Source organism: Triticum urartu, chromosome 2 (genome assembly GCF_003073215.2).
Source record: "Triticum urartu cultivar G1812 chromosome 2, Tu2.1, whole genome shotgun sequence".
NCBI classification, from domain to species: domain Eukaryota; kingdom Viridiplantae; phylum Streptophyta; class Magnoliopsida; order Poales; family Poaceae; genus Triticum; species Triticum urartu.
Window position 1 is genome coordinate 84,162,320 of NC_053023.1, and position 9,573 is coordinate 84,171,892.

The 9,573-nt window shown below is 42.4% G+C and overlaps 1 pseudogene; it reads right to left on the reverse strand.

Annotated features, from left to right (window-relative positions):
• Positions 1–214: 214 nt before the first annotated feature.
• On the reverse strand, positions 215–2,649 carry LOC125535180 (annotated as a pseudogene).
• Positions 2,650–9,573: the final 6,924 nt, after the last annotated feature.

Genomic DNA, 9,573 nt, shown 5'->3' on the forward strand with positions numbered 1-9,573 from the left:
GAAAAGAAAATGCAAAACATCCTTCAACAGGACCAAGAACTTTCCCAAGTTTTTCTCTCATTTTTTTCTTCCTAGAGGTTGTGTTGCGTTGCTTGGGCATTTCTTGGATCATTTGTCATCATGGCTCTCCAGTATGCACAAGTTGGCACAACATGTCCGACCTCGGAGCAGAATTGACATGTAGGCAGTGCTGTTGCCGCCTCTGTCGCAGATTTTAGGGGTCCACACGTATGCACGTTGTGACATTCTTCTTTGCAGAACTTGCAGCGAATACTCCTTTTTCAGATTTTGGCTTCACTGCTGCCATTGGCTTCTTCTCTTCTTGTTTCGACTTCTTCTTCTGCTTATCATCTCGTTGCTCCACCAGAGTCTTCTTCCTCTTCTCTATTTCAGTTGGCCGACCTTTCTTAGGCACACGAGTTGGGTTTCGTAGCATCTCTGCGCTTTCAGGCTGTGGGTTGTCATCATTCAACGCTCCCGTTGCAACAGCAGGTTGCGTTGGGGGTTCACTGTGATGCGTTGCTTGTTGTTCTGGCAGTCCTCCTCTTTTTGCTGCTGCTATGGCAGGCTCAAGAACTTTTATTGCTTCATCTAATATCTTGTATGCATCATCATTGCAATATGCATCAGAGGCGAGCCATGTCAACCTTCGGCACAAGGAGTTGTATTTGAGCGTGTTTGTCGAGGGGTGCCCAAATTCTAGCAATCGCCTAGTTCTGGCCATGCTTGTTGTTGCTGCTTCAGACCACCTGTCCAACAAGTATTGTTGTGGAATAACTTGCACATTGAGGTGCACCATCACCCTTATTATGTGGGCGCAAAACAGGCCATTCATCTCAAAGTAGTGGCAACTACATTGAAACACCCCTTCATCCATCATAACACGCATAGAGAAGAGCTTTGGGTTCTCATATAAGCTTGATGTTAGATTGAACATGAGGCCTCGCCCTTGGTACTCAGCGTCTTGGTTGATAATGTAGCCGGTAGACGCAGTCACTTGTTTCTGGAACTTGCCAAAGATGTTGCATGTGTAGTAATCAGCAGCTTGGCGCTCAATGTTGTATCTGCAACATCACAAAAGGAAGCAAAGTTCACAAAACAAATCATGACAAAACATTTTTTTTTTATTTTTTGCTTTGGTATAGTGAAGCTGGCCTACCGAGAGTATAGTGGAGGAGCAGTCGTTTCACCAGTGAAGCCGGCATTATCCTCGCGATCAAGCACAGTTTCCTGGCACAGTTCATACTGTTACACAAACCTCCATACAGAATCAGCCGGACGAATTATTGTCTTGAAATATGAGTTGAGCCCCTCGGACCTGCCTGTCGTGCTTGTGAATGGGAAGAAATTGTTCTTGAAGTACGCTGGAGCCCACATATGTCTTGTTCGCCACATGTTCTTCAAGTGTTTGTTTTCAGCAACTTCGAAACACTACAACATGTGCTGCCATGTTTTCTCAAATTCTTCAACCGTTTTAGAGTTGTTGATACAAGTGTAAAACATATCTGCAAATGCCTCATCTCTGCTCAGCAGCCTCCCCAACTTAGAACGCACGTTGCTAAACACATGAAACTTGCAACACCTATGGCAAGTATTTGGGAGCACCTGCTCTATAGTTGTTGCCATTGCTTGGTCCTGGTTAGTCATTATGTTCTTTGGATGCTCATTGTCCATTGCAACCATCCATTGCTCAAAGACCCACTTAAACGTTTCAATAGTCTCATCCGGCAACAAAGCACACCCGAGTGAAATGGTTTGGAGGTGGTTGTTGATACCAACTATAGGACAAAAGGGCATATTGTATCTGTTGGTGCAAAAAGTTGTGTCAAAGAACACACAATCTTTATATTTCGGGTACAACGCCCTTGTCCTCCCATCAATCCAAAACAATGCAGTGACAGAGTTCGTGGAAGGATCTTTTTGCTTCGCAAAGAAAAGCTTTGGATTCTTGACCTTCCTCCTCTAAAAGTACTTCATTGTCATGTCCATGTCTTGCCGCGTTATCGCTTCCCGAAGCTTTGCACGTTCATTCGCAACATCCCTCTTCACATACGGCAGTATCCTGGGGTCACCTCCATGTATCCTGCCAAGGAAACTCATGCAATCTGAATTTGACAGGTTAATATCATGCAACGTCAACAAGAGTTCGTAATCCTTAGCAGGTATTTTGCGGTGCGAGCGATAGTATCTAACACGCTCTGGTTGTTGCATTAATGAATGTGTATGCTCCACAACAAAGCAAGTGACTGTCAATGTCCCCTCCCTAAGCCCAACAATCATGTGTGCCTTACAATCATGACGGAGAATCCTGTTTTTCTGACGTGTTCTTGTCACATCCATTTCAGCACCAGGCGGCCTGCTGGAGTTTCTTGTTTCTGTTGCAATGCTCTTTGAGGTGCTACTTGTTTCCGGGTTATCGGGCTTTCTAGCGTGCACACACCCAAAGACCCTCTTAATCATTATTGCATCCTCTTGCTTCTGCCCTCTCTTTTGGCTGTACTTTGTAGAATATATATGTGTGCCGAATCCCAGCTTGAAGGCATAGTCGTTGTAGAATTTCCGGGCATCCTCAAATGTGTCAAACACCATGCCAACATAGGGCGATAGTGGCTGTGATGAAACATCTCCATCATCTGAATCATCTTGCATCACATCATCAGCATGCAACAATCCCTCCGAATCTTCATGATTATCGACAGAAAAGTTCCCTTGGACATAGCTCTCTTCCCCTTCAGCACTAGCTCCTTGAAATAAGGCACATGTTTTTTCATGTATATACATAGGTCTTGGTTGAAAGTATTTTTCCTCTAGTTGCTATCAACAGTTCTATTGTTGTTTCAGAAATTCAGGTACATAGGTACATTTATCAACGATTTTTCAGCTTCACTTGCACACAAATTTTCAGTCAATGACCTTTTATCACATAAGCACACACATTCAAAATCGTACCATAGGTTAATAAATATCAAGTAACAGAGGGGATCATGTTTTGCAGAGATAGAGCAAGCACACAGGTGTGTAGGTATTTTGCCTTCGTTCCACTCACACCCATGAAACAAAATTGAATTTCTAGCTGCCACACACATAAAACAAATAGGAAATTCTAGCTATGTTTCTAATACATAGATTTCCATGAGTTTTCAGAGACACACAAGTGTTCATGTTTTTTCAGAGTCAAGAAACTCACCCAATTGCCCTGATTTGATCTGGTAGAAGTTGTTTCTGAAGGAAATATGCCCTAGAGGCAATAATAAAGTTATTATTTATTTCCTTATAATCATGATAAATGTTTATTATTCATGCTAGAATTGTATTAACCGGAAACATAATACATGTGTGAATAAATAGACAAACAAAGTGTCACTAGTATGCCTCTACTTGACTAGCTCGTTGATCAAAGATGGTTATGTTTCCTAACCATGAACAATGAGTTGTTATTTGATTAACGGGATCACATCATTAGAGAATGATCTGATTGACATGACCCATTCCATTAGCTTAGCACCCGATCGTTTAGTATGTTGCTATTGCTTTCTTCATGACTTATACATGTTCCTATAACTATGAGATTATGCAACTCCCGTTTACCGGAGGAACACTTTGGGTACTACCAAACGTCACAACGTAACTGGGTGATTATAAAGGAGTACTACAGGTGTCTCCAAAGGTACATGTTGGGTTGGCGTATTTCGAGATTAGGTTTTGTCACTCCGATTGTCGGAGAGGTATCTCTGGGCCCTCTCGGTAATGCACATCACATAAGCCTTGCAAGCATTGCAACTAATGAGTTAGTTGCGAGATGATGTATTACAGAACGAGTAAAGAGACTTGCCGGTAACGAGATTGAACTAGGTATTGGATACCGACGATCGAATCTCGGGCAAGTAACATACCGATGACAAAGGGAACAACGTATGTTGTTATGCGGTCTGACCGATAAAGATCTTCGTAGAATATGTGGGAGCCAATATGAGCATCCAGGTTCCGCTATTGGTTATTGACCGGAGACGTGTCTCGGTCATGTCTACATTGTTCTCGAACCCGTAGGTCCGCACGCTTAGGTTTACGATGACAGTTATATTATGAGTTTATGCATTTTGATGTACCGAAGGTTTTCGGAGTCCCGATGTTATCACGGACATGACGAGGAGTCTCGAAATGGTCAGACATAAAGATTGATATATTGGAGCCTATGTTTGGATATCGGAAGTGTCCGGGTGAAATCGGGATTTTACCGGAGTACCGGGAGGTTACCGGAACCCCCCGGAAGCTAAGAGAAGTAATGGGCCATATGGGCCTTAGTGGAGAGAGAGAGAGGGGCGGCCAAAGGTGGGCCGCGCGCCTCCTCCCCCCTGGTCCGAATTGGACTAGGAGAGGGGGGGCGGCGCCCCCCTTCCTTCTTCCTCCCCACTTCTTTCCCCCTCCTAGTAGGAGTCCTACTCCTACTAGGAGGAGGACTCCTCCTTGGCGCGCCATAGGGGCCGGCCGGCCTCCTCCCCTTGCTCCTTTATATACAGGGGCAGGGGGCACCCCTAGACACACAAGTTGATCCACGTGATCATATTCTTAGCCGTGTGCGGTGCCCCCTTCCACCATAATCTTCGATAATATTGTAGCGGTGCTTAGGCGAAGCCCTGCGACGGTAGTACATCAAGATCGTCACCACGCCGTCGTGCTGACGGAACTCTTCCCCGACACTTTGCTGGATCGGAGTCCGGGGATCGTCATCGAGCTGAACGTGTGCTAGAACTCGGAGGTGCCGTAGTTTCGGTGCTTGATCGGTCGGGCCGTGAAGACGTACGACTGCATCAACCGCGTTGTCATAACGCTTCCGCTGTCGGTCTACAAGGGTACATAGATCACACTCTCCCCTCGTTGCTATGCATCACCATGATCTTGCGTGTGCGTAGGAAATTTTTTGAAATTACTACGTTCCCCAACAGTGGCATCCGAGCCCAGGTTTTATGTGTTGATGTTATATGCACGAGTAGAACACAAGTGAGTTGTGGGCGATATAAGTCATACTGCTTACCATCATGTCATACTATGGTTCGGCGGTATTGTTGGACGAAGCGGCCCGGACCGACATTACGCGTACGCTTACGCGAGACCGGTTCTCCCGACGTGCTTTGCACAAAGGTGGCTAGCGGGTAACAGTTTCTCCAACTTTAGTTGAACCGAGTGTGGCTACGCCCGGTCCTTGCGAAGGTTAAAACAGCACCAACTTGACAAACTATCGTTGTGGTTTTGATGCGTAGGTAAGATTGGTTCTTGCTTAAGCCTGTAGCGGCCACGTAAAACTTGCAACAACAAAGTAGAGGACGTCTAACTTGTTTTTGCAGGCCATGTTGTGATATGATATGGTCAAGACATGATGCTAAATTTTATTGTATGAGATGATCATGTTTTGTAACCAAGTTATCGGCAACTGGCAGGATCCGTATGGTTGTCGCTTTATTGTATGCAATGCAATTGCACTGTAATGCTTTACTTTATCACTAAGCGGTAGCGATAGTCGTGGAAGCATAAGATTGGCGAGACGACAATGATGCTACGATGGTGATCAAGGTGTCGCGCTGGTGACGATGGTGCTTCGAAGATGGAGATCACAAGCACAAGATGATGATGGCCATATCATATCACTTATATTGATTGCATGTGATGTTTATCTTTTATGCATCTTATCTTGCTTTGATTGATGGTAGCATCTTAAGATGATCTCTCACTAATTATCAAGAAGTGTTCTCCCTGAGTATGCACCGTTGCGAAAGTTCTTCGTGCTGAGACACCACGTGATGATCGGGTGTGATAGGCTCTACGTTCAAATACAACGGGTGCAAAACAGTTGCACACGCGGAATACTCAGGTTATACTTGACGAGCCAAGCATATACAGATATGGCCTCGGAACACGGAGACCGAAAGGTCGAGCGTGAATCATATAGTAGATATGATCAACATAGTGATGTTCACCAATGAAACTGCTCCATCTCACGTGATGATCGGACATGGTTTAGTTGATTTGGATCACGTGATCACTTAGAGGATTAGAGGGATGTCTATCTAAGTGGGAGTTCTTAAGTAATATGATTAATTGAACTTAAATTTATCATGAACTTAGTCCTGGTAGTATTTTGCAAATTATGTTGTAGATCAATAGCTCGCGTTGTTGCTTCCCTGTGTTTATTTTGATATGTTCCTAGAGAAAATTGTGTTGAAAGATGTTAGTAGCAATGATGCGGATTGGATCCGTGATCTGAGGTTTATCCTCATTGCTACACAGAAGAATTATGTCCTTGATGCACCGCTAGGTGACAGACCTATTGCAGGAGCAGATGCAGACGTTATGAACGTTTGGCTAGCTCAATATGATGACTACTTGATAGTTTAGTGCACCATGCTTAACGGCTTAGAATCGGGACTTCAAAGACGTTTTGAATGTCATGGACCATATGAGATGTTCCAGGAGTTGAAGTTAATATTTCAAGCAAATACCCAAGTTGAGAGATATGAAGTCTCCAACAAGTTCTATAGCTAAAAGATGGAGGAGAATCGCTCAAGCAGTGAGCATGTGCTCAGATTGTCTGGGTACTACAATCGCTTGAATCAAGTGGGAGTTAATCTTCCAGATAAAATAGTGATTAACAGAATTCTCTAGTCACCATCACCAAGTTTGTAGAACTTCGTGATGAACTATAATATGCAAGGGATAACGGAAACGATTCCCAAGCTCTTCGTAATGCTGAAATTGACGAAGGTAGAAATCGAGAAAAACATCAAGTGTTGATGGTAGACAAGACCACTAGTTTCAAGAAAAGGGCAAAGGGAAGAAGGGGAACTTCAATAGCAAGCAAGTTGCTGCTCAAGTGAAGAAGCCCAAGTCTGGTCCTAAGCCTGAGACTAAGTGCTTCTACTTCAAAGGGACTGGTCACTGGAAGCGGAACTACCCCAAGTGATTGGCGGATAAGAAGGATGGCAAAGTGAACATAAGTATATTTGATATACATGTTATTGATGTGTACTTTACTAGTGTTTATAGCAACCCCTCAGTATTTGATACTAGTTCAGTTGCTAAGATTAGTAACTTGAAACGGGAGTTGCAGAATAAACAAAGACTAGTTAAGGGTGAAGTAACAATGTGTGTTGGAAGTGGTTCCAAGATTGATATGATCATCATCGCACACTCCCTATAATTTCGGGATTAGTGTTGAACCTAAATAAGTGTTATTTGGTGTTTGCGTTAAGCATGAATATGATTTGATCATGTTTATTGTAATACGGTTATTCATTTAAGTAAGAGAATAAATTGTTGTTCTGTTTACATGAATAAAACCTTATATGGTTACACACCCAATGAAAATAGTTCGTTGGATCTCGGTCGTAGTGATACACATAATCATAATATTGAAACCAAAAGATGCAAAGTTAATAATGATAGTGCAACTTATTTGTGGCACTGCTGTTTAGGTCATATTGGTGTAAAGCGCATGAAGAAACTCCATGCTGATGGGCTTTTGGAATCACTTGATTGTGAATCAGTTGATGCTTGCGAACCATGCCTCATGGGCAAGATGACTAAGACTCTGTTCTTCGGAACAATGGAGCGAGCAACAGATTTGTTGGAAATCATACATACTGATGTATGTGGTCCGATGAATATTGAGGCTCGCGACAGGTATCATTATTTTCTGATCTTCACAGATGATTTGAGCAGATATGAGTATATCTACTTGATGAAACATAAGTCTGAAACATTTGAAAAGTTCAAAGAATTTCAGAGTGAAGTGAAAAATCATCGTAACAAGAAAATAAAGTTTCTACGATCTGATCGTAGAGAAGAGTATTTGAGTTATGAGTTTGGCCTTCAGTTAAAAACAATGTGAAATAGTTTCACTACTCACGCCACCTGGAACACCACAATGTAATGGTGTGTCCGAACGTCATAACCGTACTTTATTAGATATGGTGCGATCTATGATGTCTCTTACCGATCTACCACTATCGTTTTGGAGTTATGCATTAGAGACAGCTGCATTCACGTTAAATAGGGCACCATCTAAATCCGTTGAAAAGACACCGTATGAACTATGGTTTGGCAAGAAACCTAAGCTGTCGTTTCTTAAAGTTTGAGGTTGCAATGCTTATGTGAAAAATTTTCAACCTAATAAGCTCAAACCCAAATCGGAGAAGTGCGTCTTCATAGGATACCCAAAAGAAAATGTTGGGTACACCTTCTATCACAGATCCGAAGGCAAGATATTCGTTGCTTTGAATGGATCCTTTCTAGAGAAGGAATTTCTCTCGAAAGAAGTGAGTGGGAGGAAAGTAGAAAACTTGATAAGGTAATTGTACCTTCTCCCTTATTGGAAAGTAGTTCATCACAGAAATCTGTTCTTGTGACTACTACACCAATTAGTGAGGAAGCTAATGATGATGATCATGTAACTTCATATCAAGTTACTACCGAATCTCGTAGGTAAACCAGAGTGAGATCCGCACCAGAGTGGTACGGTAATCCTGTTCTGGAAGTCATGTTACTAGACCATGACGAACTTGCGAACTATGAGGAAGCGATGATGAGCCCAGATTCTGCGAAATGGTTTGAGGCCATGAAATCTGAGATATGATCCATGTATGAGAACAAAGTATGGACTTTGATGGATTTGCCCGATGATCGGAAAGCCATAGAAAATAAATGGATCTTCAAGAGGAAGACGGACGCTGATAGTAGTGTTACTATCTACAAAGCTAGACTTGTCGAAAAAGGTTTTTGACAAAGTTCAAGGTGTTGACTACGATGAAATTTTCTCACTCGTAGCGATGCTTAAGTCTGTCCAAATCATGTTTGCAATTGCCGCATTTTTATGAAATCTGGCAAATGGATAAACAAAACTACATTCCTTAATGGATTTAAAGAAGAGTTGTATATGATGCAACCAGAAGGTTTTGTCAATCCTAAAGGTGCTAACAAAATATGCAAGCTCCAGCGATCCATTTATGGACTGGTGCAAGCATCTCGGAGTTGGAATATACGCTTTGATGAGATGATCAAAGCATACAGTTTTATACAGACTTGCGGTGAAGCCTGTATTTACAAGAAAGTGAGTGGGAGCACTACAACATTTATGATAAGTATATGTGAATGACATATTGTTGATCAGAAATAATGTAGAATTATTCTGCAAAGCATAAAGGAGTGTTTTGAAAGAAGTTTTTCAAAGAAAGACCTCGGTGAAGCTGCTAACATATTAAGCATCAAGATCTATAGAGATAGATCAAGACGCTCGGTGAAGTAGTTCAAAAATTGGAACAGTCAAAGAAAGAGTTCTTGGCTGTGTTACAAGGTGTGAAATTGAGTAAGACTCAAAGCCCGACCACGGCAGAAGATAGAAAGAGAATGAAAGTCATTCCCTATGCCTCAGCCATAGGTTCTATAAAGTATGCCATGTTGTGTACCAGATCTATTGTATACCCTACACTGTGTTAAGCAAGGGAGTACAATAGTGATCTAAGAGTAGATCACTGGACAGCGGTCAAAATTATCCTTAGTGAAATAAGGAAATATTTCTCAATT